The sequence below is a fragment of the Diabrotica virgifera genome, chromosome 10 (assembly GCF_917563875.1).
Source record: "Diabrotica virgifera virgifera chromosome 10, PGI_DIABVI_V3a".
Taxonomy (NCBI): domain Eukaryota; kingdom Metazoa; phylum Arthropoda; class Insecta; order Coleoptera; family Chrysomelidae; genus Diabrotica; species Diabrotica virgifera.
In genome coordinates, this window is record NC_065452.1 from 105,132,943 (window position 1) to 105,160,173 (window position 27,231).

Sequence of the window (27,231 nt, forward strand, 5' to 3'; positions counted from 1 at the left end):
CAATCCACCCTCCAAGCCACCACCTAGCATCCTGCAGTGCGGTATCGGCTTTAAGTCGTAGACTTCCTGCTTTCCTAGCTAGCTGGACAGCAATGCAGTTGCCTTTATTTCCATTGTGTCCTTTATCCCAGCTCAGGATGATGTTATTACCATATGAAGCTTGAGGTAGTGACTCATCACATCCCATTACTAACCCTGATGTGACACGTGGTCTATTCAGGGTTAGCAGCTCTTGTCTGCTGTCTGTGCAGATTATTATGGTTTTACCGGCTATACCTTTCCCGATTATCTCTTTTGCGGCTATGAACCAGCCAGTTCAATCTGGACTATGCTGGCATTTTGCCCATACCCCATTACTAAGATTCAGTGATCTGGAGTATATCCCACATCCTGAACCTTGTTCCATTTTGGAACCATCGGTGTATATGCAATACATTTTCATGTTTGACTCGCTATGTTATCTTGTAGCGATTTTGTAGGGTTTGTCGAAGACAAACGTAGGTTTAATTGAGTCGCAGCCTGCATGTAGCAGGGGTAAGGCCTCCAACTCTCCCCGCCAGAAACGACATTTCAATTATTGTTTCATTCCTACATGGAAAGAGTCATGTACTTGGTAGCTATTATTATCTTCAAAACAAATCCAAATCAAAAGATGCCAATCTGGTATATCTCATGTAGAGTGAGTAAATGATAAATTGCTCATCTCTTTCTTTTGATCTACTGCATCAGCAGACAAAGTTTTTCTTTTTTCTACAAACCTGAAGTTGTTCAGTAGTAATTTACACAAGAGCCATGGAACTCATGAAATTTCCACGAGATTTTAATCTTGGTGGATGCTTTAGCTGACCATACATGAAACGATGTGGGCTGCTATCTTATTTCTTTTCATTATCAGAAAAAACTTCCTTTCTGATTTGTGGAGCAATTTCTATTATATGTGAGAGTCACAGTGCTCTTCAGATAAAACTATCCACCTTAAATAATTTTTAAATTACTGATTTTTAGAAAAAACGCAAAAGCACGTCAAATAATACTTGAAGGAGACATTATGCCATATTTAAGCTTACCGGGAAAGCACTCTATCACCCCCCGTATCATCCCTTATTTTTTTTTTAAATTAAATACTACTCCCTTTTTTATTTTATATTTGAATTCTCCTCTTTGTACTGATTTCAAAAATGTATAATACATAAAATGTTAAAGTCTAATAAATAAAAATGATGTTCGGAATCGGTAATTTACGAAAATTCCAGAATTTTTTTTTTCAAGTAGAAGGCTGTTATTGCATATTTGAATATGGTTTTTAATTACAAATAATTTTTCATAATAAAATTTTTTGATATTTTGAAATATAAAGGTAGTTTGCTCTTGAGCGAAATTCATATTCTTTGACATACCTCGTATACTGTTGACAAAATTTGATATCTGATAATTGCATCTTAGGTTTTAGACTATGCAGAGCACTTTATAAAGAATGACTTTTTTTCGTAAAATTGATATTAAAAAAGTTTCCCATATGGTTCCAAGTTACGCAGACACCCTGTATTACATAATTACAAATATTTTGGTGGTTAGCACGTAAGATCACGTGAGTATAACGTACAACTTTTTTAACCGTAGTCAAAATTTTAAAACCTTTGCACCATTTTATAAGGTTATATTCATTTTAGGAAAGCACTGATGATGATTGGTCAACCAATCGAAAACTAGTCCTGTGATGTAGCCCTTTTTAGGGATTTTAAATATAGACCTTATAATATAAAGGACTTTATTCGTTTTTTTGTATTATATGGTATACAGCCAACTACAGGAAATAGCTATTTGTATAACAAGGGAGGAAAGGGCTACTTTTCCTCCCGAGAATGAAGTTTACTGCCCGACGCGTAGCGGAGGGCAGTAATCATTCAAGGGAGGAAAAGGCACTTTACTCCCATGTTATACATATGGTTTTTCCACCTTCCTCAAATAACAAGTCATGTTTTCATTTTTACTTAATTTATTTATGTAACTATACAAAATTTATTAGAACTAAAACTAACAAGTACGTAAAATATAACTGTCAACTGTCAAATATAAGTCAAATTAATAATGTAAACATTGTTAAATCAAAATAACAATTTACTGTTTTTTACCATTCTGCAAAATACAGGGTGTTTTATAAATAAACGTTAAAATGTATAGAAACTTACGTAATAGAAAATAGATATTGTACAGGGCGTCAATAAGTTACATTTCATGAATGAAATACCATGACGTCACTTTTACTTTTCCTCCCTAGGGAGGAAAAATATTTTCCTCCCTAGGGAGGAAAAGTACAACTTTGCTCCCTACAATCAGGTCCGGAAAAGTATACTTTCGGTAGAGGTAGGTGGAAAACCTTTTTCCTTATGGATCATTAATAATACATTAACAATAATTTTTCTATTCTCATACTGTAATATTATATCCATTATGATGTCACTACCTGTATCATAATGAACTTCATTATGATACAGATTTTCAATATGATACAGATTTTTAACCAATAGAATCGCGATATGACATTCGCGATAAAGGTGGAACACGCGCAGTAACCAATGGCGAGTCAAATATAATATACGCTTTGACAGTTCTCAATATGTAAACAAACTGTCAGACTGACAAACTACTTAATTTATTTGCGTTACAAAATTAATAAATTTGAATATATTTTTTTGTGAATGATCATTGAAAAAATCGTGTAAACAACTTGCATTTAATTATCATTATGAAGCTCGTACTCTATACGAAACTCGCCGCTAGGCAGCTCGTTTCGTATCCCTTATACTCGCTTCATAATGACCATCATTAAATGCTCGTTGCATAATATACTATTAAAAACCAGTCTCATTTTAATTGGCTTTAATAAAAATCGTCTTTTTGTTCTACGAATATTTTTTAACATACCGTATATGAATTTTGCACCAAATAACATTCCAAATACTATAATTGTTTTATTTTTATTTAATAATACAGTAACAAGTATTTTAAAATTAATCTCCTTTTAACAGACTCTAATAAAAACTTATCTTTTTCGGTGTACGAAAATATAACATTCCGTATATGAATTTGGAACCGAATAACATTCCGTATATGTGTTTGGGACCTCGCCGCCTATTGGTTAAAATATGACCGCGTGCTGCAACAAACCAATAGAAAACTCCTAGGTTCCAAATATATATACGGAATGTTTAGATGCTTCCCGGCAAGCTTAAATATGGCATAAAGTCTCCCTCTTTAATTATTATTGGACGTGTTTTTGTGATTTTTCTAAAAATCAGTGGTTCAAAAGTTATTTAAGGAGGATCGTTTTATCTGAGAAGCACTGTATATGAACAGTTCTAGGGCCGGTTGTTCGAACGCTAAACAAAAATGGAATCAACTGATCATTATCAAATATTTAATTACTGTCACCAAGTGTCAAAATGTCAACTTTTATTGGGTTGCTGAAAACATAATTGATTACAATTATGAGATTAATTGATTAGTTAATCAATTATGTTAATTAATAATTAATTAATCAATCAATAATTGTGTTAATTATCCTAATGATAATTAAGTTAATTGATTACAATCAACTGATTGGCGTACGAACAACGGATTTTGTTATTTGATGGTTGTTAAGGGGACTTGATTATAATCAACTCCTTGATTAGCGCTCGAACAACCGGCCCATACAGTATCAATTTCATCTGCAAAATAGAGGTGGTTATTTCATTTAGTTCTTGAATATTCTTGGAAAATCGTTACTTGTTAATTGCTTCAATTATTCATTAATTAAATTAATAACATTATCTTTTAACTATATGAAACCCTTGGCGTGAAAAGGGTACAAGCCACAAAACTATAAAAATCGATATTTTCTATTTAAAGGATTCGGGAATAAGGGTACTAGCCATACAAAATTTATTTTGACGATTCTCTAACAGATGGCGCTAGTGTGGTGAAGTGTCATTTTTACAATTTCTGTAGCACATCGGTCATTTTCAAGAAAAGGTTACAAGCCACCATCATGAGTGAACCACGTGCCGGATGTTCTCGTGATTTTTATCAGTTTTCAAGTGATTCAAGTGAAAAAAGCAACAGTGATTGGGACTCAGATGATAGCATAAAAGACAAGGATTATGTTGAAAGTGAAAATAAAGATGGTTCATCGCCCTCCGAGCAGCAACAGGTACGTTTTTTAGGTTTTGTGGCATACACCCTTTTACTGTAATTTTTGTGGATATATTTTTGCAAGTCATGTGGCTTATTTTGTGGCATATATCCTTTTTCTGATTTTTTATATCTATTTTAGTAGTTTGTGACATGCTGTGATGTTTTATAAAGTTTATGATGCTACACATGCGTAACCAATAAAACTATTAAGATATTTTTTACCATTCAAAATATGTTTAGAATACCAACTGCCATTAACAACGCATTTTTTTTCAGGAAACCCCAAGAAAAAAGAGCCGTGACGAACTTCCTACCCCTGAAAAAGAAACAAAAAGTAGGTGGCGAAGGAAAAATGTAGATAAATACACTTTAAGAAAGACGCGCCGTAATCTTGGTTCATCCTATACAAGCAAGAAAGGTAAAAATGTTTCAGCGAGAGTCTTGGGTCCGCCTTGTAGATGCAAAAAAAACTGTAGGATGCTGCTTCAAGGTACAGAAAACCATATTTTTGACGGATTTTGGAATATTGCAGATTATAACAAACAGAACTTATACTTATTTCATAGCATGAAGCGGCAAGCTAAAAAAAGTTCATATCCTAAGAAAACAAAGAAAGTTGAGTCTTCCCGAAATTTTAGTTTTTATTACTTTGTGAAAGTCAATGGTTTTGATGTGAAAGTATGCAAAAAAGAATTTATGTCCATCCATGGTTTGACTTCTCCAAAGCGCTTACAACTGCTGCAGAAACAAATGGTTGCAGGTTTAACAACACCTAAATCAGATCAAAGAGGAAAATTCTTGGAGCGTCATAATAAAATATCGGAAGAGGCGTGCCAGTCGGCTCGGGATCATATTAATAGCATTCCAAAATACATTAGTCATTATAGTAGAAAAAAACCCTCATAAAACATACATTGATCATGATCTAAATATATCTTCTTTATATGACGAGTATTACAAACCTTGGTGTGCTGAAAGAAATCTATTACCCATTAGTCAAGATAAATATAGAAGGATATTTTGTTCAGAATTTAACATAGGTTTCAAGATACCTCGAAGCGATACCCGTAAAATATGTGATGAACTAGAGGTAAAGATTGAGAATTCCAAAGAAAATGAAGATACTTTGAAGAAATTGAAGACAGAAAAGGAGTTACATTTAAGGAGAGCTGAAGCAATGGAAGATACGTTGAAAAATGAGATAGGCATGTAAGCTTCAAAAGATACATCCGTGTTATCGTTTGACCTTCAGCAAGCACTTCCTGTGCCCTCTTTAACAACTGGTCCAGCTTTTTATTTGAGGAAGGCATGGGTGTATAATTTGGGAATTCATGACTGCGTAAATAACAAGGGCTATATGTATATGTGGTCTGAGAATACTGGGAAAAGAGGGAGCGATGAGATTGCAAGTATTCTCTTGAAACACTTTAAAGAACAAGAACACCTCCCCAAAAACCTAATCGTTTATACGGACAACTTCGGAGGACAGAACAAAAACATCTTCTGTCAGACGGGGATTTTGCTATTATAGAGAAATATAAGAAGAAAATGAAGGTGGTATATGAACCAGTAGATTGGTATGAGGCAGTAAAAAAGTGTAAAAGGAACAATCCATTTCATGTGACAGTACTAAAGAGAGAAGACTTCTTATCATTTAAAGTGTTGGAGGAGAATCTAAGTAAAAAAAGGTTACAGATGAAAAAGAAAACGTCGCGTTCAGCAAAATTATCATCTTCAGATTAGAATATAAAAACCCGAACATACTCAAAATAAAACATTATTTAAACGAAAGTTTTAAGGAATATTGTGAAAAAGGGTATGAGAAGAATATCGTTGACAGAATGTCTCAAACAGAAATATTTGGACCCAATAAAACTACACCAAAAAAAGATAAATAATTTATCGCTTTTACTTCCTTATATTCCTGAAGTCAATCACCAATTTTATATGGAAATTGGCGCTAAAAATTGTGTTCGCCAAGAAGAAACATTAGAGGCCACACAACCAATGGAAGTCGAATATTTGGACGAAGATTTGCCGTTAAGTGATGAGGACTAATGTTTATGTATTCGTTTTGTTTTTTAAGTGTGTCGTTTATTCTTTCATGTAAAAGGGTCCAAGCCACATTTTTTTTTGTAAATAAATCATTTAAAAAAACTTGTGATTTTTTTAGTTATTATTATTGCTAAAATATTAGGAATAAATTCAATTAAATTTTGTATTGAAATTGGATTTCCTGGATTTAAAACGACTTTCTAAAGGGGATTTCTCAAAACTAATTGTATGTGGCATATAACCTTTTCACGCAAAGGACTTCATATATTCAGTGATTACAATAATTTATATACTATGCAATAAAAACTATCTAATAATCGAGAAAAATGGATAAAGTGGTTTTAATAACATACTGTTACTATCGTAACGAGTAGATAAATTTTGAACATCTTTAACAGTTAAAATACGATTTTAAATGTTTGGTATAAAAAAATGTTTATAGACTTGGCAGTATTTTAACAATTGTTTTAGGTTACCTACTTATTGTAAATTAGTCATTTCAGGACTTAAAGTAAAAAACTTCCATCTAGTACAGTTAAAATTATTATGCAATAAATATTACAGAAGAGAAATTAAACTTTTTTCTATTTTTAAGGACAAAAAGCAAGTTCATGAGCGGAACCGAATTCAAAATTATTCTGCATATTATATTTGGAGCATTATTTGGTTGTGTCTCTTCAATCCCCGGAGGGAGTGTAGTGGGCGACGTGACGTCATGTATTGTCCGTCTCCAAAGATCTCTGTCTCTGGCCATTTCTTTTAACTCATGCATAGGTCTTTTGCATATTCCTGTAATTTGTTCGATCCACTTGTTAAGGATCTTCCTCGTGATCTTCGGCCTTCCACCTTTATTATTTGGGTGAAACATCTCATTTTTGGTGGAAAAAAAAATTTATTAATTTGTCTGGACTAAATGTGGTACTGCCCATGGACGATTACGCAACATACTATAGTAGAATAATAAGCAATAGGCAATCTTGCCGATTTTAGCGCTCCCTTCACTGTGGTGTATCTAATTAAAAAGTAAATGCTCTGTATACAGGGTGTCCAGAAACTCTACCGACAAACGAAGACAGGAGATTCCTCAGATAATTTTAAGACAATTTAACCCAATTCACCTAGTCCGAAAATGTTTCTTAAGGGAGCTAGAGCTCTTTGAAGATGGCGTCATGAAATTAGTTTTTCTTAAATACCTCCAGAACGCTTCTATTTAGAAAAACGAAAATTGGTATGCCTATTTAATTTTCAGAGATGAATCGATTCCATCCATTGCAAGTTTCTAGTACCAGTCATAGGCGTCCGTTTTGGGTAGAGCAACGGGTATTTTATCGCATAACTTTTTTGTCCTTAACTTTTATGCATTTTTGATAGCGGATTATTAAATTGTGAAGTATTATAGTACTAAAAGGTACTCTTGCTTTAAGTCGGTAGGACACACCGTTTTCTAGAAAAATCAATTTGAAAGTTTTTCGTTTTTGAAATTTGAAAAAAAATTGAAAGAACTTTTCAACAAAAAACGAAGTATTTTACCAACATAAAGTAAAAGTAACTTTTAGTACTCGAATACCTCAAAATTTAATAATCTAGTGTCAACAATGCTCAAAAATTCAAGACAAAAAAGTTATGCTATAAAATAACTGTTGACCTACCCAAAACGGACGCCTATGACCAGTACTAGAAATTCGCAATTAATGAAATCGATTTATCTCTGGAATATAAATAAATGTACCAGTTTTCGTCTTTTTAAACAGTTTTTTTTTGAATTTTTTTTTTAATTCAAAAAGCGAAAAATTTTCAAATCGATTTTTCTAGAAAACGGTGTGTCCTACCGATTTAAAACAAGAGTACCTTTTAGTACTAGAATACTTCACAATTTAATAATCTAGTATCAGAAATGCATAAAAGTTAAAGATAAAAAAGTGATGCGATAAAAGAACCGTTTCCCTACCCAAAACGGACGCCTATGATCGGTACTAGAAATTTGCAATGGATGGATTAGATTTATATCTTGAAGATAAATACGCGTACCAATTTTCGTTTTTCTAAATAGAAGCGTTTTGGAGGTATTTAAGAAAAACTAATTACAAGACGCCATCTTCAAAGAGCTCTAGCTCCCTTAGGAAGCATTTTCGGACTAAGTGAATTGGGTTAAATTATCTTAAAATTATCTGAAGAATCTCCTGTCTACGTTTGTCGGTAGAGTTTCTGGACACCCTGTATAAAGGTAACTTATGTACTGGGAGAGGATAAATCTGCTAAAAAAATTTTACAATGTGCTAAATACGGTATTATTCTCGTTATGTCTTACTGTTAACGAAACGAATATATGTTAGATAGTATATACAGGATTGATATTTTATAAATGTGATCTGTGTATGATGTGCTCCTATCTTAAGTGTTTTTATTTATCCACATTTGGCAAGAACATAATATGACTAATATTTAAAATTATTTAAATCTCTATTTAATACTGGAAATCTTTTTCTTTTCCTTGTGGATACTGGAAATCTCTTTTATATGCAATGCTAATGAATTTGGACGTTGTATACAAAGATCCAACCATTCAAACTCAAAGGAATATTTTTACAGATTTATGGATTATTAAAGTTGGAGAGGAAATTTATCATTTTATTAAATGTCAAAGTGACAAAAATTTAAACAATTGATGGATTCGACCGTTACTTGATGGAAGTTCATTTTATCTAACAATAAAATACTGAAAACCTTTGTTTTCTATACTTCCACAAAATTTATTATAACTATGTGACTACATACAGCTGCCGAAACAGCTGTATCTAGTCACATAGTTATAATAAATTTTGTGGAAGTATAGAAAACAAACGTTTTCAGTGTTTTATTGTTGAAAAAATTAAACGTTGAACTCTCGATTATTTATCCATACCAAAACATTTGATATATTGAAAAAAAAAAATACGGAGATGTGGATAGTTTTCTTGATGAAAGTTCGTTTGACAAAAATGATGTCATAGTACATGGCTAGAGAGATGATAGCAAAAATGTTACTATACTCTTTTTCCAGGAGACAAAAGAATTAAAATTCTACGACTGGAACTAAGAACAAGCATGCATGTAATGACTTATTGTAGGACAAAAAGCACTAAAAGCAGTCCTCAGCCGACCATCATAAGTACATGAGGGCAGAACTATTCAAAGAAATAGGCAATGTTGCAATTTTTATCTAAAACAATTTGGTAATGGTGTTGGACAATGTGTCATACCCTTCTCCACTTTATAGCAAAATTAAGAAACGAATACCAATATTAAGAAACGAGATATCATAGAAATAATACACAACAAAGGAATGGAATTACCTAAAAATTTGATTAAACAACAAAATTTTCAAAAAGTAAGTATGTGTAATTCAGTCCCGGCGCTAGTGTATAAGGTAAAAAGGTGCAAAATTAGCATAGGCAACCCTAGTTTTTTAAATTAGTATTTTGAATAACACCAGCAGAAAAAAAGCTCATTTTGGCACAGGTGCGCCCGCTTTCAGTGCTTCCTTTGTAGGCCCGTTATCGCTGGCTCTGAGATCAACTCTCAAACACCACGGATGAACAGTGTATGTGTTTATCCATATTATTACTGTGTTTTCAAATCTGTTAAAGGGATATAAGCTGATTGAAAAAAGAAATTGTGGATTACAAGAGCTCTAAAATTACTGATTTGTATCCCAAGTAACAAGTTGACAGTTTTAATTTCAGAAGAGGAGGGAAATTATGTCAAATTGTCAAGAGGGCAATACAAATCAATAATTTTTAAGAGGTCGAGTGTGATTCAGTAAGATTATTTCATGAAAAAACTGTATTTTTAAATAGTTTTAACTAATATTTTATTGATATCTGAATATTTGCTAAACCTGCTCATGGTGTTCTCTTTGACAAGTTGTAAAACATTAATTGTCATTAATGAAACTGAATGGTTACTTTTGCGTAGCAACAAATGACATATGTCACGCTACTTGACAGGAAATTATCAAAAAAAAATTATTGCTGAAATTTTTATTTTTGTAGGTTTCTATTAGTCAAAATCTCTATAAATGAAATAATCAGTATAGTTGCATATTTTGTTTACTCTCATTAGCATTGTATCAGATAACTAGTGAGTTCAAGAAAAAATTCTTTGGGATTCAATGTTTGCCAATGATGTGGTGTTAGTAAGAAATACTGAAAGGAAATTGCAACTGACTTAAGCAAGGAAAGCTCTTGCAACGAAAGATGTTTACACTCATTAAGAGGAAAACAGAACATCTACAGCGTATTTCAGACATAGTGCAGTCACTGAAGGTTTTCACATCCGATTTCGTTGAACCTCGATCGATTTTCATGAAAATTGGTGAGTAATTAGAGGATACCTCAAGGAACAAAGGTGACATGATGTTAACTTGCGCTTTTACCCTGGGGGTGGATGCCACCCCTTCTCAGGGGTGAAAATTATTTTATTAAATATAATACAATAATTCGATAGAGGGACAAATTATAAGCAAAATTGGATATATAAAGTTATTAAAATAAAGTAACACTTTTTGAGTTATTAAAGACCAAAGATTTTATTTTTTCATAAAAAAAATGCATGTTTTAAATTGGTTTTTCACGTATAAATCAAAAACTATAAGCTTTTACAAAAAAGTTATTATTACTGAAATTGAAGATAATAAAAAATTGAATACCTACATTCCTCACATAAAAATCTAAACTAATGTTAGTTCAAAGTGAGTTATTGGCAATTGAATGTGTATTTTTTTCGACGAGTACTCAAATCTAAGTATTCAAGCTTAAATAACGGGAAAACGATGCAATGTATAAAATATTCCTGTTAAACATTTGCCAAAGTACTTCGGAATACCTATCAATAATTGAGCTTCACAACAAGGTAATAGCGTTAAAATTAAGCAAATTATAATGAAAATAAAAGAACCGTTTCGAATTTTTTTAGGAAAAAGTGAAAAATAAAACATACGCCATTTCCAAAAAAAAAAAAAATAAAATTTATAGTAATCCTTACAAGACCTTCTTTATATTAGCATAAGTAATTTTTTCGATAATTTTGACCGGTTTAGAATGCATATTTTTGAAATAAAGGTATAATTTAAAAAATCATAATTTTTAAAATTATTGTAATTCTCATATTCTTTTGATAATAACTCCAAAAATACTCAATATACGTAAAAAATTATATACAACCAAATTTTAGTTTTTTCTGTGCCAAATATTTTACCTGTTTTACTATGTCTATAGGATAAAAAATAACCGAGATAGAAACGTTTAAATCTTAAATTTTGCTGTGGTAACCATGCAACCGGGGTCATTTAACCTTTTATTTTTAAAAAAGTAATGGGTTTAAAAGATTAAGTTTAACGTGGTTAAATAGCACTTGGAATTAGCTTTCAAACAGTTCTTAGATGAATCTAATATCGTAAACACGAACGGAGTTATTAAAAAAAAAACAATAACATTTTTTGGAAAAAATTTTAAAAGATAAATTTTGAAAAAATTTTGGAGCATAAATTTTAACGCTATCAACATGTTCGGGGGCTCATTTAATAGATATTTTTAAGTACTTTGACAAATGTTTAATAAGTTTATGTTATAAAATGCATCAATTTCCCGTTATTTCAGCTTGAATACTTACGAGTTTTTTACTCGCGGAAAAAAATATATATTCAATTACCTATAACTCACTTTTAGTTAACATTAAAAGGTTTTCGTAGTAAGGGGTTTATTTCATTTTTTATTAGCTTACATTTTGATAATAATAACTTTTTTGTAAAAACACTTTTTGAGTTATTGATGAAAAGTCGGTTAAAAACATGCATTTTTCCCAAGAAAAATTAAAATCTTTGATCTTTAATAACTCAAAAAGTTTTGATTTATTTTAATAACTTTATATAACAAATTTTGCTTGAAATTTGTCCCTCTATCGAATTATGGGGTTATTTGTAATAAAATAATTTTCACCCTCGAGAAGGGGTGGCATCCACCCCCAGGATAAATGCGCAAGTTATCACCATGTCACCTTTGTTACTTGAGATATCCTCTAACCACTCACCAATTTTCATGTAAATCGATGGAGGTTCAACAAAATCGGAGGTAATAGCTCATATCCACCTTCAGTGACTCCACTAACATGCAATTCAGTTTACAGAACAGTTTAGGGCCAATGCAAATTAAATGAGAATTTTGTTGACAATATTGCCGCTCTCAACGGCAGCGGCTGTGAAAGGTAGTACATATTAGGCAGGTACTTGTAGAGGATTATCGCTGTTAACTGTTGTGAAATACTAAAGGAGGATTTATATATAAATCACAAAATGGCAATCCGCCTTGCAATATGCAACCATACTGATTCTAACGTTTGAAACGTAGTGCAGAGTAGTGCAAAGTAAAATCCTGAATGTTGCACAGTTAAAAAACAACAAATGCATGTTGAAGAAAGGAAAAAGCTGTAATGAAAAGTTCTTAAAAAAATAAAAATTGGAATCATCCCACTTTAATACTGTTCAATTTTAAGCAATTTCAATTTTTTGTATTTTAAACAAATAAAAATAAAGAGCAAATAAAGGGGTAATAAATAAAACAGGAAATGAAACACTGAAAACAGGAAAGGAAATTACAACTGACTTAAGGAAGGAACGCTCTCAAAGAAAAATGTTGAGATTCATTAGCCCTCCGTTAGTCACTATTAGTGTCACACACCAACGACAGACTTAGGGGAAAGTCGCCAATGATGGCATAGTGAGTGTATTTTGGAACGCAGTCCACTTATTCTGAAAACTGATGTATTAGTATGTGTTAGATAGTCAGTTTGTAGTTTCATATAAAGTTTATGGTGCTCTTATGCTGGTGGTTGTAAAAGTAGGAAAATTATACATTTTTCGGCAAGTCACGTAGTAATATTACACAAAATTAAAATTTAGAATCCAGTACAGTAATTAGAAGAAAATCTTAAATTTAGCCTTAAATATATTTGTTAGACATATCATGTTTGTTGTGTGCGTTATCTTGAAGTTATCTTTCGATTTAAGATTTTTTGTCTTCTTTTAATAAAATGCCGATTTTTGCCTATGATGGCACACTTCAGGGTATCCCATTTTGGTATAGGTATGCCATCATAGAAAGTCCAGAAAAAAAGCGTTTTTAAGCATCCACTATTCACTCCAAAAATACTAATGATGAAATATCTTCGAAATCTGAAATTAAAGTGCCAAAAGGTAATGTATTGCTGTTACAAAATCTCGTGAACCTAATTCATTCATTTGGTGACGTCAATATACGAACGAAACGATTGAATCCGACATTACTGAAAATATCAGGGTGCAGATGGGACCCTGTCGCGCAATTCGCAGCAAATAAAATAGTCGTATGTTTTTAGGCTTCATTTTATTTCGGTTATACATACGCATTTTCAAGGTTCACGAGGTTTTGCACCATCTCTACATGGACCTTCATTTGTACAAAAAATAAGGACCAGTATTGTAAACCTCTTGTAAACCAGAAAATGAAAAAAGCGAAAACGTGGGAAGAACAGTATGCTCAATTCTACCCCAGACCTGATTTGAGCTCAGACAGAAGTAAGAAGAAAAAGCAATTTAATAAAGAAAAAAACTGCCAAGAAGGGTCATGAAGAAAGTTTTCGTGGAAAAAATAGCAGTTAAGAAGAAGAAGAACAAGCGGAATTCTGGAATGATCTTAAAGACGACAACCCTGATGTCGATTGTTTGTATTGTAATGAACTGTACTCACTATCTAAATAAAAAGAAATATGGATTCAATGTCAGACATGCCATTCATGGTGCCATGTATAATGTGCGGATGTGGAAAAAAAGTAAAACAGTTTATATTATGGGAATTGTGTTTATAAATAATATTATTTGCTTAATAACCTTTATAACCTTAATAACCTTAATTAAGTTAGTAGCATATTATGAATGTTTACGAAGTTATTTTTTAATTTTTGTTGTTATTTTTCATAATAAAACATAAAAAATTAAGTTCTTTTGTTTTATGGTGTGCCATCATAGGAAACGTGTGTCACCTATGATGGCATACTTGCTAATTCAAAAAAAAAATTAAAAGCGTGCAAAAAACGTTCAAAATCAATATTATATTGTACAAAACTTAAAATGTAGCTTAAGTTCGAATCACTAGGCACCACAACAATGCTTAGAAATTTTTAAATACACTTAAAAAATTTAGTTAAAATTAGGTATGCCATCATAGGCGACTTTCCCCTATTCACAGTATTCAATACTAGTATTTTTCATATTGTATCTGTTGTTTTTTAATAAAACATTTTCAAAAATATTTTTCTGTCATTCCTAAACACAATATAAAATATTTGTATGAATTTTACAGGAATAATTTTTTTTTAAACTGAACTTTGACAACTTTGAACTATACGAAATATACCAGGAGCCAGATATCATAACATTCATTAAAATAGGACGGCAGCGTTGGATGGGACATGTAGAAAGAATGGAAGAAGGCGAAATACCAAACAAAATATTCAAACAGATGCCAGTAGGAAAAAGAACAAGAGGAAGACCGAAGCTGAGATATTTAGAACAAATAGAAAATGATATAAAAACCTTAAAAATAAAAAACTGGAGAAAAAAAGCACGAAACAGATCAGAGTGGAGAAGAATCCTGGAACAGGCCAAGACCCAGAAAGGGCTGTCGAGCCAATGATGATGATGATGAATTTTTTTTTTAAATTGTCAGTCTCCGTAGTGATTCTTTAAGTTCCGTTTTTTTATAGCCATTAACGGAGGGTTAAAAAAACAAAATACCTAGCATAATAAGTTCAAGTACAATCCTAAATGTTGCACAGTTAAAAAATAACAAATGGATGTTGTAGAAATGACAAACACAAAGTTCTTAAAAGCTGATATTAAAATTTGAATTATCCTAACTTTAATACTGTTTCAATACTGTATGCAGCTTCAACTTAAGGATTAGCATAAAAAAAACAAAGATAAAGAACAAATAAGAGTAATAAATAAACCAGAAAATGAAACACTGAAAAGAGGAAAGGAAATTAAAACTGACAAGCAAGAAAATCTCTGAAGAAAACTGTTGACACTCATTAAAAGAAAAACAGAGTATCTAGAATAATGCTTTCAAGTACAATCTTGAATGTTGCACAGTTAAAAAAAAGCAAGTGCATGTTGTAGAAATGAAAATGCTTAATGAAAAACACAAAGTTCTTAACCCTTAAAGGGTGGGTAAAAAATGTCCACCTAATGCGTATTCCCTTGTAACATATTTATTCATCATCATCATAAGTGGCTCAACATTCCGTTGTGGATCTTGGCCTGCTTGCACTCCTGTCAATTCCTAGCAACTTCCCTCCATTTTCTGACCCTTAACATACTTATTACGTGTTCCAACTTTTAAAAAAATGATTGTTAAAAAGACGCCCCTTTATCAAATGCTAATTTGGTTCTAGCAATTTTTTGAAAATAAAAGTAATATATTGACTTAAAAATATGGGTGGGTACAAAATGTCCACATTGTCCACCCTTGGTAAAACTTGTTAATAAAGGTTTCTAGATAATTTCCCGTTGGCAGGAATTTGTTTAGAGTTGCCTCCCCTTTCAAAGGAATTGGACACATCTCGCATTTCCGCATTTTCCTTATTTACACTTAACCACCCACAACGGAATATAAGAAAACATAATAGAAGGTTTTTTTCCTCCAGGAACTAGGCATCAAACTAATAAAGGCTCTTGTCCAACAAAGGGCTGAGAATCTGAAGGAGTTGCATCTTCACATTGTAGTTGCAATGGAGGGTATCTTGGGGCAAAAACTTAAATGCATAAATGAAGCTAAGTCTAACAATAGATCCCAGACTACAAAAACGTGGTGTTCCATTTGCTTCAAAAAAGCTATTAGTAGAAATGAAGGTGTAAAAAAACTATAAAGACAACCATAGTGTGTGCGAAGTGTGTGGCAAACACAGTGAAAAAACAAATGTCTGTTTCAGTTGCAGTGATGCTGCAGTTCAAGATTGGGAGTCAGATTAGCCTTCTTATTTCAGACTGTTTTTTTAATGGTTCGTTAGTTTTGTAAAGTTGGTACACCGTTTATATTAATATTTTAGAAAATGCTGTGTTTACTAAGCATAAGATTCTAAGTTTAATCCATTTCTGGATATAAAATAAATAAAATAAATTTTCTGCAAAAAAATATATTAGCAATTTTCGAGGTGGACATTTTTTACCCACCCTTGGGCATATATGGAACCTACATATTGTTGGGCTTTTAAGGGTTAAAAGCTGATATTGAAATTTAAATCATCCGAACTTTAATACAATTACAATTTTTTGTATTGTAAACTAACATGCTATTTCAACTTGCGAATTAGCATAAAAAAACAAACATAAAGAGCAAATAAAGGAGCAATAAATAAACAGGAAATGAAGCACTGAAAACACGAAAGGAAACTTCAACTGACTTAAGCAAGGAAATCTCGGGAAGAAAAATGTTGACACTAATTTAACCCGGCATTGGTCGCTAGATAGGTTGTTACGCGAGTGGTTGCGCGTGAGATTTTCTCTCACATATCCAACTTTTGTCTTTCTTTGCAAAATTTTACAAAAAAGATGAAGTTTCATTAACGATAAAGCCATTTGCTTTAAAAAGACACGACATTTTTCTGTTTTATTATTATTATCTTTATATTAAATGTGACTATTGATGCCGCCAATATTTAACATTGAAAAATATATGGTAAGTGACCATCTACAACTAACCCGTGAAACAGAATATAGGATTTTCATGTCATCGACCACATCCACGGCGCCTTTTATTATATCATAAAAGGATATTATTTTAGGTTTTAAGGGGAAAAATAAAATTAATTTTTATACACAGTTGGTGACGCCGGTGGTCGCTTGATGAGAGAATCTCTCACATGAAGCACACTGACTCAACAATCTGCTGATACTAAGTAAACTGAGTCACTATCTGAGCAGATAAGTCTATTAGATTGTCGAGGGAGGATAGTTAGGAGACTAGAAGGAACTACAGCACGTATAATTTCCCAGAAAAAAAGTTGTGCGTAATTTTCTGAAACCGTGAGAGAAAATCTCATATAGCGACCACTGGCGGGTTAAAGAAAAACAAAATATCTATAACAATGACTTCAAAGTACATTGCACACTTAAAAAACAACAAAATGCATGTTGTAGAAATAAAAATGCTTTAATGAAAAACAGAAAGTTCTTAAAAGCTGATATTAAAATTTGAATTATCCTAACTTTAATACTGTTCTATTTTAAACAATTACAATTTTTTGTATTTTAAATTGACATGCAATTGCAACTGAAGGATTCACATAAAAAACAAAGATAAATAGCAAATAAAAGAGCAATAAATAAAAGAAAAGGAAAATATTACAATTGACCTAAAGTATTTTAAATGAAAACAACAACAAATACAATGAGGAAGTAATATTTAAGTTACAGAAAAGATAGCAAAATTAACTAAAAAATATAGAATTAGGAAATGAGTTTAAAGCATGCTAAAACAAACTCAGAAAATAATTCACAGTGCTAGGAAATAGTTGATGGTACATACATTATCTGGGCTTAATTTTTTGGCTCTGGGTTAAATGGTACTAATTTTTAATGGTTGAGGTTAGGTAAAGTGCTTTTACAAACAGATAACACAACTATTTATGATGATTACATACACTACATTCAAAGAAGACGCAAATAACATAACATTGATTTGTTTATATATTTACTGCATGTATTTTGTACCGACAGGATCATGAAGATATTGGAATGTATAAATGCTATGTACAAAATCAATAATTGATGTACCTATCCCCTTCCCCCTTCCGTAAAGATATTATGACAGAAGTTTTCCATTGAATGATTAACATATTTGAAATTATGAAAATTAAAAAGGGATGACGAATTTTGTTTTTTGTATTTGGACACATAAAATTTTTAAACTTATGCACATGAACATATTCAGGCTTTGCGCAAACGGTAAGGTGGTTTGGCGGGATACATCATGGTACCTCAATGTATAAAAGAATCAATGAGAAATATGGCTTCCCACTGCAAGTGCAGTAAGCATTAACCTGTTATCTGAATCATCATAGTTTATTTATAAATGTTAGTGTTTATATGTTTAAGAGAACCTGCTACATTGTCTAAATTACTGAAACGCGCGTTAATCAGAAATGGAGCAGGCTCAGTTAAAATTATTAGTACGTCTGCGTACGCACCTGCGTGAGTCTTTCACTTTTAACACAAAAACATGTCTGTTAGTACACTTTCTTTAATTTCGCGTTTTTGAAAGATTATTTTCGTTTTAAAACACCTAATAAACTATATTCACATTGGTAAATATTTGGTGTACTCTAAGAGAGTGACAGACAATTTTACGTCATGGCAGCTGATATTGATCAAAGCTGTCACCATTTGTAATACAGACGTTATTTTACATTGCAGCCATGTTATCTGGGCATGCGCACCTGCCAAAAATAAAATTCAAAAATTTGGTGGAAAATGGGTTTTTGGTAAATATGTTGTTCCTCCATACACAAAAATAAATTAAAAAATCTGTTTATCTTGTTATATGCTTATTAATTAATAATCCTGTACGGAGTAAAATAATAAGTTGTATTTAAAATTAAATCCGATTGTGCCATCTATCGGACATAAGACAAAGTATTTATAGCGCGAACGGAACGTCACTCGCTAGAGGAAAAAGTCGAATGAAAGTTGGAGCGCAATGGCGGATGGCGGCTGAACGTGGTTTTATGAAAATGTGTATTTTACGATATCTATTTACCTATATAGATCATTCCTATGGAAAAGTAAATTTTTTGTAATATTTTGTAAAAATAAATCGCTTTAATGTTGGAGCTTAGAGTAATAATATTATATGTAAAGTTGAAAATTGCAGTGAGCAAGAAAAGTGCAATGTCAAATATGACGACAATGCAAGTCAAAAAATAGACGAATGACGCTCGTCGATCATAATCATTTTCAAAAAATACTTTTATTTTTCTAATATGCACACTATGCACAGCCAGAAGTCATTTAGCTAGAGTATGTTCAATAAATTCAAATTCTAATAATCATGATTTTTGAGATTCTCGCTGAAACAGTCAGAATGTTCAGTGTTGCCACTACCAAAATTTTGTTCCTAGAACCTTGTACAATTTCGATAGAAATCGATAGATGCAAACTTGAGCTGTGTTTTTAGATAAACTTGGGTGCTACCATAGTATACGGTCTACCGTCGCGATTCTGCTATAGCTTGCGGTCTACCGAGGGATGCGGTGTATAACCTGTATGTAGGTACCTAAGCCAATGCCAATTAGGAATAAGCCAATTTTGTGGCTTATTCCCAATTAAAGTGGTAAATTGATACAACAAAGTATTAATTTGATTTATGCGTTTTATTAACTTTGTAAAGATTTTTTTCCGGCACTCTAACAACACCAGAATCCTTTCTCAGAAGGGTTTGCACACAATTATAATAAAAGGCACCAAACCATTTGTAGGCAAAATGTTTATTACTAAGTATAGTATTAAATATTTTTAGGAATATTAACAGGGTGTTTCACTGGGAAACGAAAATACTTGAATGGTGAATTGAGGTCTGCAACAAATAAAATTACGATATATTAATATATTAATATTATATTAATATATTATATATTAATATACATATATAATATATCGTCCGGTATATTAATATATCGGACGATCGAGTCGATCGTCCGATTAGGACATAGTTCCGCCTTTATTTTCAATATTTTTTCTTAAACTTTCTCCATATTTCTCTATTTCCTGCAACTCTGAAGCAAAGGTTTAGTGGAGCTCCAATCTCTTTTGAAATGTGGTCCACATACCTACCTTAATGTTGTTCTGAAGCTATTTCCTTGTGGCATTTTTATAATTAACTATATAGCGATACGCTTTAATTACTATTTTTGCTAATTTTAATTTTAATAATTTTTCTCAAAACGAAATAATATGGGTCATATAAAAGTCACAGGTAATATACAAACCAGATGCTAAGAAAGACACGGTTTTACGAAACGAAGTGCATCACTAACCGTATGGTTTTTGGTGTATTCAGTTTAACAAAATAAATTCCCCATAAATTAATTACCATATCAGACCATATAGATTCCAGATATATCAAACCACATCAGACTAAATTAATGTTGTCAGAAATAGTCAGTGTTGTAGGCTAAGTTTTAAAAAAGGGGTGCATCACTGGAGGCCTCCCTATATGTCATTCCTAATTATTGTCAGTCCTATTACTTATTGTCTGTTATCTACCTAAACATTTAGGTTTAGATTGTATAGATAGATTGTAATAAATGTGGGGTTAATAAAAAAAAATATCAGACCATATGTATCAACAACTCACAAAGGACATGCATTCGAGACGTTTCTTAAAACTGCAGATGTGTACTGTTTTTAAACGCCAGATCTAAATAATTTATTGCCCTCTTCGGGCCATATTGTAGAAAGGCATAACATCGATATAATAGTGTTGTGGTTTTAGTTAGTCTCTTCACACCCTGCGAACAACGCAGACACGCCCGCACTCTCGCTAACAATCGACCCTCTTCCGAGATATAGGCAAACACCTTTTTTTGTTACCAAAATAAATAAATATTTAACTGTTCGTTTGTTACACTTCTTATTTTTATTATTTCAAATAATTGTTTCCGTCAACATACACCAACGGAACATTATATTGGTGACCCCGCGAATATTTAAAACGCCGCGAAAATTTAACAAGTTAGTGTTAATAATATACTTTTGCCGGTTTTAAATACAGTGAACATCGAAAATGACGGACAGTACCAGTGCCAATACCAGCGCTTCAGTGCTTCAGGATAACAGTGCTTCAGTTGATCGGATTTCAGTTAAAATCCCACCGTTTTGGTCCAACGATCCTGAAAATTTGGTTCCTGCAAGTGGAAAATAAATTTACACTGGCAAACATAACAAGTGACGCCACAAAATTTAACTTCATAGTTGCTAATCTCCAAACAGCTTACATATCAGAAGTTAGGGACATCATTGTGTCACCACCAGCTACAGAGAGGTATGTAAAATTAAAGTCAGAGTTAATTAAGAGACTTAGTGCATCACAGCAACAAAAAATTAAGAGACTACTTGAGCATGAAGAATTAGGCGATCGAAGACCTTCTCAATTCTTACGACATTTACAGTCTTTAGCAGGCACAACAGTACCAAATAATATTGTAAGATCTCTGTGGTTAGGTAGACTGTCATCGTCTACACAGGCTATTCTAGCTACTCAAGCTAAGGCTAGTTTGGACGCAGTTGCTGAGCTAGCTGACACAATCTCCGAAGCTGTAGCTCCTAGGGTCCATATTTCAGAAGTTTCCAACGCGCGCGAAAGTACCCAGTGGCGGATCCAGAAATTTTGTTTGGGGGGGGGGTCATGGGTCTTGAGGGTGATTTAATTACCTATCTTTGATGCTAGGTCACTTAGTCTTACCAACCCTATGATACGTGGGTTTACAATTATGGGGGGGGTCATGACCCTGTGACACCCCCCTGGATCCGCCAGTGAAAGTACCATCGATAAATTGACAGCCGAATTAGCTGAAATGAAAATTCAGCTAGCTAGTTTGTCGCAGGCTCAAGCACAAACTAACACATACCGTCGTAACCGCAGCAACTCAAGAGGCAGACATTATCCTAGAGACAGAAGCTACAGCAGGGAACGTAATAGTGACATTTGTTGGTATCACTACCGTTTTGGTGAACAGGCTCAAAAGTGTTCTCCTCCATGCAAGCATCAGGGAAACATCGCGGGCAGTCGGTAAGTGCGGCATCCGATCCAAGCTCAAAGTCTCACCGCCTTTACGTAACAGACTATGATACTAAAAAACAATTTTTAATCGACGCCGGTGCCGATCTGTGCGTTTTTCCGCGGAAATATGTACGGGGTGCACGCGAAAAGACTTCATACGAACTATACGCGGCCAATGACACTAAAATCGCGACATACGGTTATGTGAATTTGATTTTAAACATCGGACTACGGCGTGATTTTACGTGGCGATTCGTAGTGGCGGACATTTCAAAGCCTATCATTGGAGCTGATTTTCTTTCCCATTTCGCTCTCCTAGTGGACATTGCCAACCAGTGCTTAGTAGACAGTACGACAACCCTTCGAACAAAGGGACTCGTTAAAGAGTGTTTCGATGGCAGCGTAAAGACTATCGCGGAAGTGTCGCGTTACCATGAACTGTTGCTACGATTTCCGGAAATCACGCGACCCGCCGGTATCGTGAAAGACATTCAGCATCAAACCAAACACCACATCGATACAACACCAGGTCCACCCGTTTTTTCGAAGCCGCGACGATTAGCACCTGACAAACTGCAATGGGCTAAAAAAGAGTTTGAAAATATTCTACGGCTAGGCATCATAACACCATGCGGAGATTATCGACGTCTCTCATTTCGACTATCAACTTATTAGTCTCTCATTTCGAAACCGGTAGGGGTGCTTGCTGCACTCTCTGATTGGACTAGAATATGATGCGGCTGTATTTTCCTTTTGCAACCAAATTGCAAATGGTTATTCATTTTTGATTTACCTGTTTACTCTTATTGGAGTATGAAGGGAACCATTCTCGTTGGAACTTTACCGCGCTGAGCAGATGGGACGTGAATTATAAATTGTAAAATTCCCTCATCTTCCTTAGTCTCAGCATCCGTTATGGCTTGCAAATTGTAGAAGCCTCGGCGGTGTAACCGGAGGTTCCCATTGTTTTCAGTCTGGTTGGATGTAGAGCAACATTATGTTGTTTTATATGCCATTAGATTGAAAACTTAGTCTTTTGCTAGCAGTTGCCGCTAGGGCATCTATGCCATTTCGTTCGTTGCAATCCGTGACTACACGCCGGGGTTTGTTTTGGTTGGATCAGAGAGAGCAGCATATGTGCCTCCTGATGAGAGACTAATAAGTTTCGAAACCGGTAGGGGTGCTTGCTGCACTCTCTGATTGGACTAGAATATGATGCGGCTGTATTTTCGTTTTGCAACCAAATTGCAAAAGGTTATTCATTTTTGAAAAATTTTTCTGTTCGTTTTGTTACACTTATTTTTATTATTTCAAATAATTATTGTTTCCGTCAACATACACCAACGGAACAACTATTTAGATGGGAAATAAGCCACAATTAACTTGAAAAAAATAATATTATTAACGTTTGGACGCCCAAATCGGGAGTCGTTGTCAAAATACAAAATACTACTAAATAAACAAAAATGTTGTTGCTTAGTAAAAATTCTTCTAATAATTTACTTAATGTGACTCATTTATATTGGCAATTCAGACATATATTATACATCTTAAAGTAGAAGACTTTAAAATGATATTGCCAATATTTATGAGTTGCGTTCCTGGGACGACTTTACTGAAAGATAGTTCATTCGATTACATGAAATCAACCCCAACTCAAGTATCCGCCACAAAAAATCATAGCATGTGATCTGCCTTTAAAAAGATAACCAAATGCAACGGTGACAGTAAAATGCTCGCGTTAGAGATTCCATAGTAAATCACGAGGGAAAACCAGGAAAAAAAATAACACACACCAACAGATATCTCAATTACAAATCAAATCACAACATCAACGTTAAAAAGGGAATCATTAAATCCTTATATGATAGAGCCAAAATTACTTGTTCTAACGAAAATTCATATTTAGAAGAAAAACAATTGTTAACATCTGTTTTATTAAAAAATTATTATCCTTTATTGTTTATAAATAAGGAATTGTCAATATTGGATCGAATGGAACAGAACCACTTAGAACGGGATCCTACAACATTCACAATAAATAATACGAGGAAAATATCAATACCATATTACCTAAAAGGACTATCCGAGAAACTGAAAACAATAGGAAATAAATTCAAAATTTCAACAACATTCAAAACAACAAAAACATTGAGATCTATTCTATCTAAAACTAAACCTAACAATGAGCAAGAAAGAACAAAGAATTGTATTTATGAAATACCTTGTGAATGCGAACAATTTTATTTAGGTGAAACATCAAGACCATTAAACGTTAGAATACGTGAACATCAGTCTTATATTTAAAATAGAGAATTTGATAAATCTCAAATATGTCAACACGCATGGGATAATGAACATAGAGTTCAGTGGAGAGATTCAAGTATAGTCCTGAAAGAAACAGATAGTAAAAAGAGAAAAATCAAAGAAGCGGCTCTAATTATGCTAAATGAAACCAATTGTGTCGCAAATTCCTCGATAGAATGCAGTAGAATGTGGTTACCCATACTGAAAGAGGAAGTCAATAGAAAGAAAATACCACGAATAGTCAGTCAATAACATATTGAGTTAGTAAATATTTTATATTTTAGTATTACTTATATATCTATGTAGGTATTATTAATATTATTTATAATTTAAACAACATATATTTTATATCACTTAAAACTTTTTGACTTTAAAAAAAATATTTTATTTTGAAAATACAAGAATTAAAGTTACGACATGAATGAAATATAAATTATTACGAACAAATATTAAACACCGGCAAATTGTTTTATATGTTTAACAAAATGCTGAGGTCGTGAGAAAGTCTGGACATTGGCATTGCAACTGGATGCGTCGATTCAGATGGCTGACACCTGATATATCCTGATGGGAAATAAATAGGTACTTCATTATTAAGGCTAGTTGGTAAAAACGGATATAACAACTCCCCTTGTTAGATGGGACGCGTGGCAGCAACTTTCAGACTGTTTGTTTGTTGGTATTCATTTGGATCCTCTCCTCTTCGTCTATGGAGTCACTTAGGTGGATACTGGGTCTTCGTCTTGGAAGGATTTTCTTCCAATTCCTGGCAAAAGCTGTCTCTGGGTGTCTTGGTGGAGAAGGTGGATGGTCATTGTCATTGGTATTGGCAATTCCTATCTTGAATCTTCTCTTGGATCTGCATTTACATAAGATGTAAAGAACGACGAGAGTCACAATGACTATTATCGTTAGGATTGTGAACCAGCTTAGATGTTTATTGACGAATGGTTCATTGATTAATTTGTCGAGTTCTTCAGAATACTGATTGAGTTTGTGATGGGCTATTTCGAGGTCTTCAGTGTTGATCTTGCTAAGCTTTAGTGGTTTTAAGTCGGGAAGATGAATCTTATCTGGGAAGTGATTGCAGCAATTGAATGGTATTTGAACTGGATGACTTTTGTGCGTAACATTGTCGTAAGCGTCGATCAATTTTTGGGAGTGTACTCTTATACTTCCAATAAAGGCATCGCACGTGGGTTGTAGTTTGAGCACGTGGTTGGTGTAGATGATTTCTGACTTGACTTCTCTGGATTCGCATTTGATAGTCATAGGCAGTGGGTCAGAAACTGTTATGAGCCAAAGGTTCATGCTGATCTTCTGAACGTTGTAGTCTTTAGCAAATACTACGGAAGTCTAGCATGTTCTGGGAAGGCGTTCTTGTCTCTTCAGGAGTTGGGCTTCGCATACGGCGTTGCTGTCAATTGGGTATGAAAGTATATTGTAACAGATCTTGGTTCTGGCTCGAAGAGTTTTGCATGACTCAAGACTATTTATTGTAAGGTATAACAATGAATCATCGTTTCGCGCAGTATATTTATATGTTGTTGTTAAAATTGAATGTAAACCTGTTCGATTATCCATTATTGGTATTGGATATAGACGATATAAAGTATATTGTTCTGCATCAGTTAAAGGAATATTCAAGACAAACACAATTCTTGTGTCTAATTGATAGGCCTGTAATTCGATAATATCGAGATATTGAGGGAGATTTGAAGTATAGATTAATAGGGGAAGATTATTTTTCTGTAATGATTGTGATATAATATGCCTAAGCGATTCAATTAAATCAAACGGGGTAATGATTGAACTATGTAATATTTTTAATCGAGCAAAAGTTATAGCATTTACTATATCATTTAATGAATCTCCTATAAATAATTAGCTTTCCATTAGCAATTCACAAAAGTTCAGCATATCGATTTGAGATTGATAGAATTTTAATTGGTCAGAGATATCCATTATTGATTCTCGAATTTCTTTAATATCGTTCGTTGTTGAATGTTTCCTCATCTATTTGTAATTTTTGGATGGTCGCGTTGAAGCTCTTAATCACGGAGGTGGTAACCGATATTTGATTTTTTAATAGGTTTTCGATTTGATACTCATCGCGGGTTATCTTATTTATACATTCATTGAAATATTCACCGCCAGATGAATCTAAGTTTCCGGTTATTGATTTCCATATCGAACCTATACCGTTAATAAGCCCACGTTTTTCTCGGAAAGCGTATTGTTTCGTATCAGCCATTATTTCTGTATATTTAAGATTGACGGAACTAGATATTTGTTTGAGGAGACTTATGTGAGTTTGGACTTCAGATTTGAATGCCAGCATTCGAGGTACATTTTCTTCAATAGTATCTAATAAGTTGTCTAAGATTCTGTCATTTTTGTCGATAACATCTTTGATTGGTTGCATGTCTTTGTATACCAGGAGGGTCCATTTGTCGTTTGAAATTTTGAGATTGGTTTCTTCATGAAAGAAAACTTCAACGGTGTTGTTAATTGGGGTTAACGTATACTGGGGGTAGGTGACTGGAATCAGTCCGAGGAATCTGAAAGAAAATTACTCATGATAGGGTTTCCCACATAACAATTTCATGTTCTTAGTAGATTCATAGAACATACTTTTCAGAAAAAGTATATACTGAGAATATGCGTAATTACCATTGCGAATGTTCAGAGCACATACTGAGTATATACTACATTACAGTACTTAACCGTTCTATGTATATACTTAGAATGTACTACCGCACTTCTTTTCAGTATATACCAAGAATGTTCTTTTTAGAACATTCCAAGGACGTGCTATAAACCTTCTATGTGTATACTTAGAAGA

The 27,231-nt window shown here is 33.1% G+C and overlaps 1 protein-coding gene across 8 annotated transcripts in view; it reads right to left on the reverse strand.

Moving 5' to 3' along the window:
* The window catches only part of LOC114339958 (DNA-binding protein Ewg), a 96,880-nt gene extending 77,888 nt beyond the window's left edge, over positions 1-18,992 (reverse strand). For all 8 annotated transcript variants that reach the window (XM_050663627.1, XM_028290650.2, XM_050663628.1 and 5 more), the window contains exon 1: positions 18,490-18,992. The gene's annotated coding sequence lies outside the window, so the exon portion shown is untranslated. The remainder of the gene's footprint in view (positions 1-18,489) is intronic.
* Positions 18,993-27,231: the final 8,239 nt, after the last annotated feature.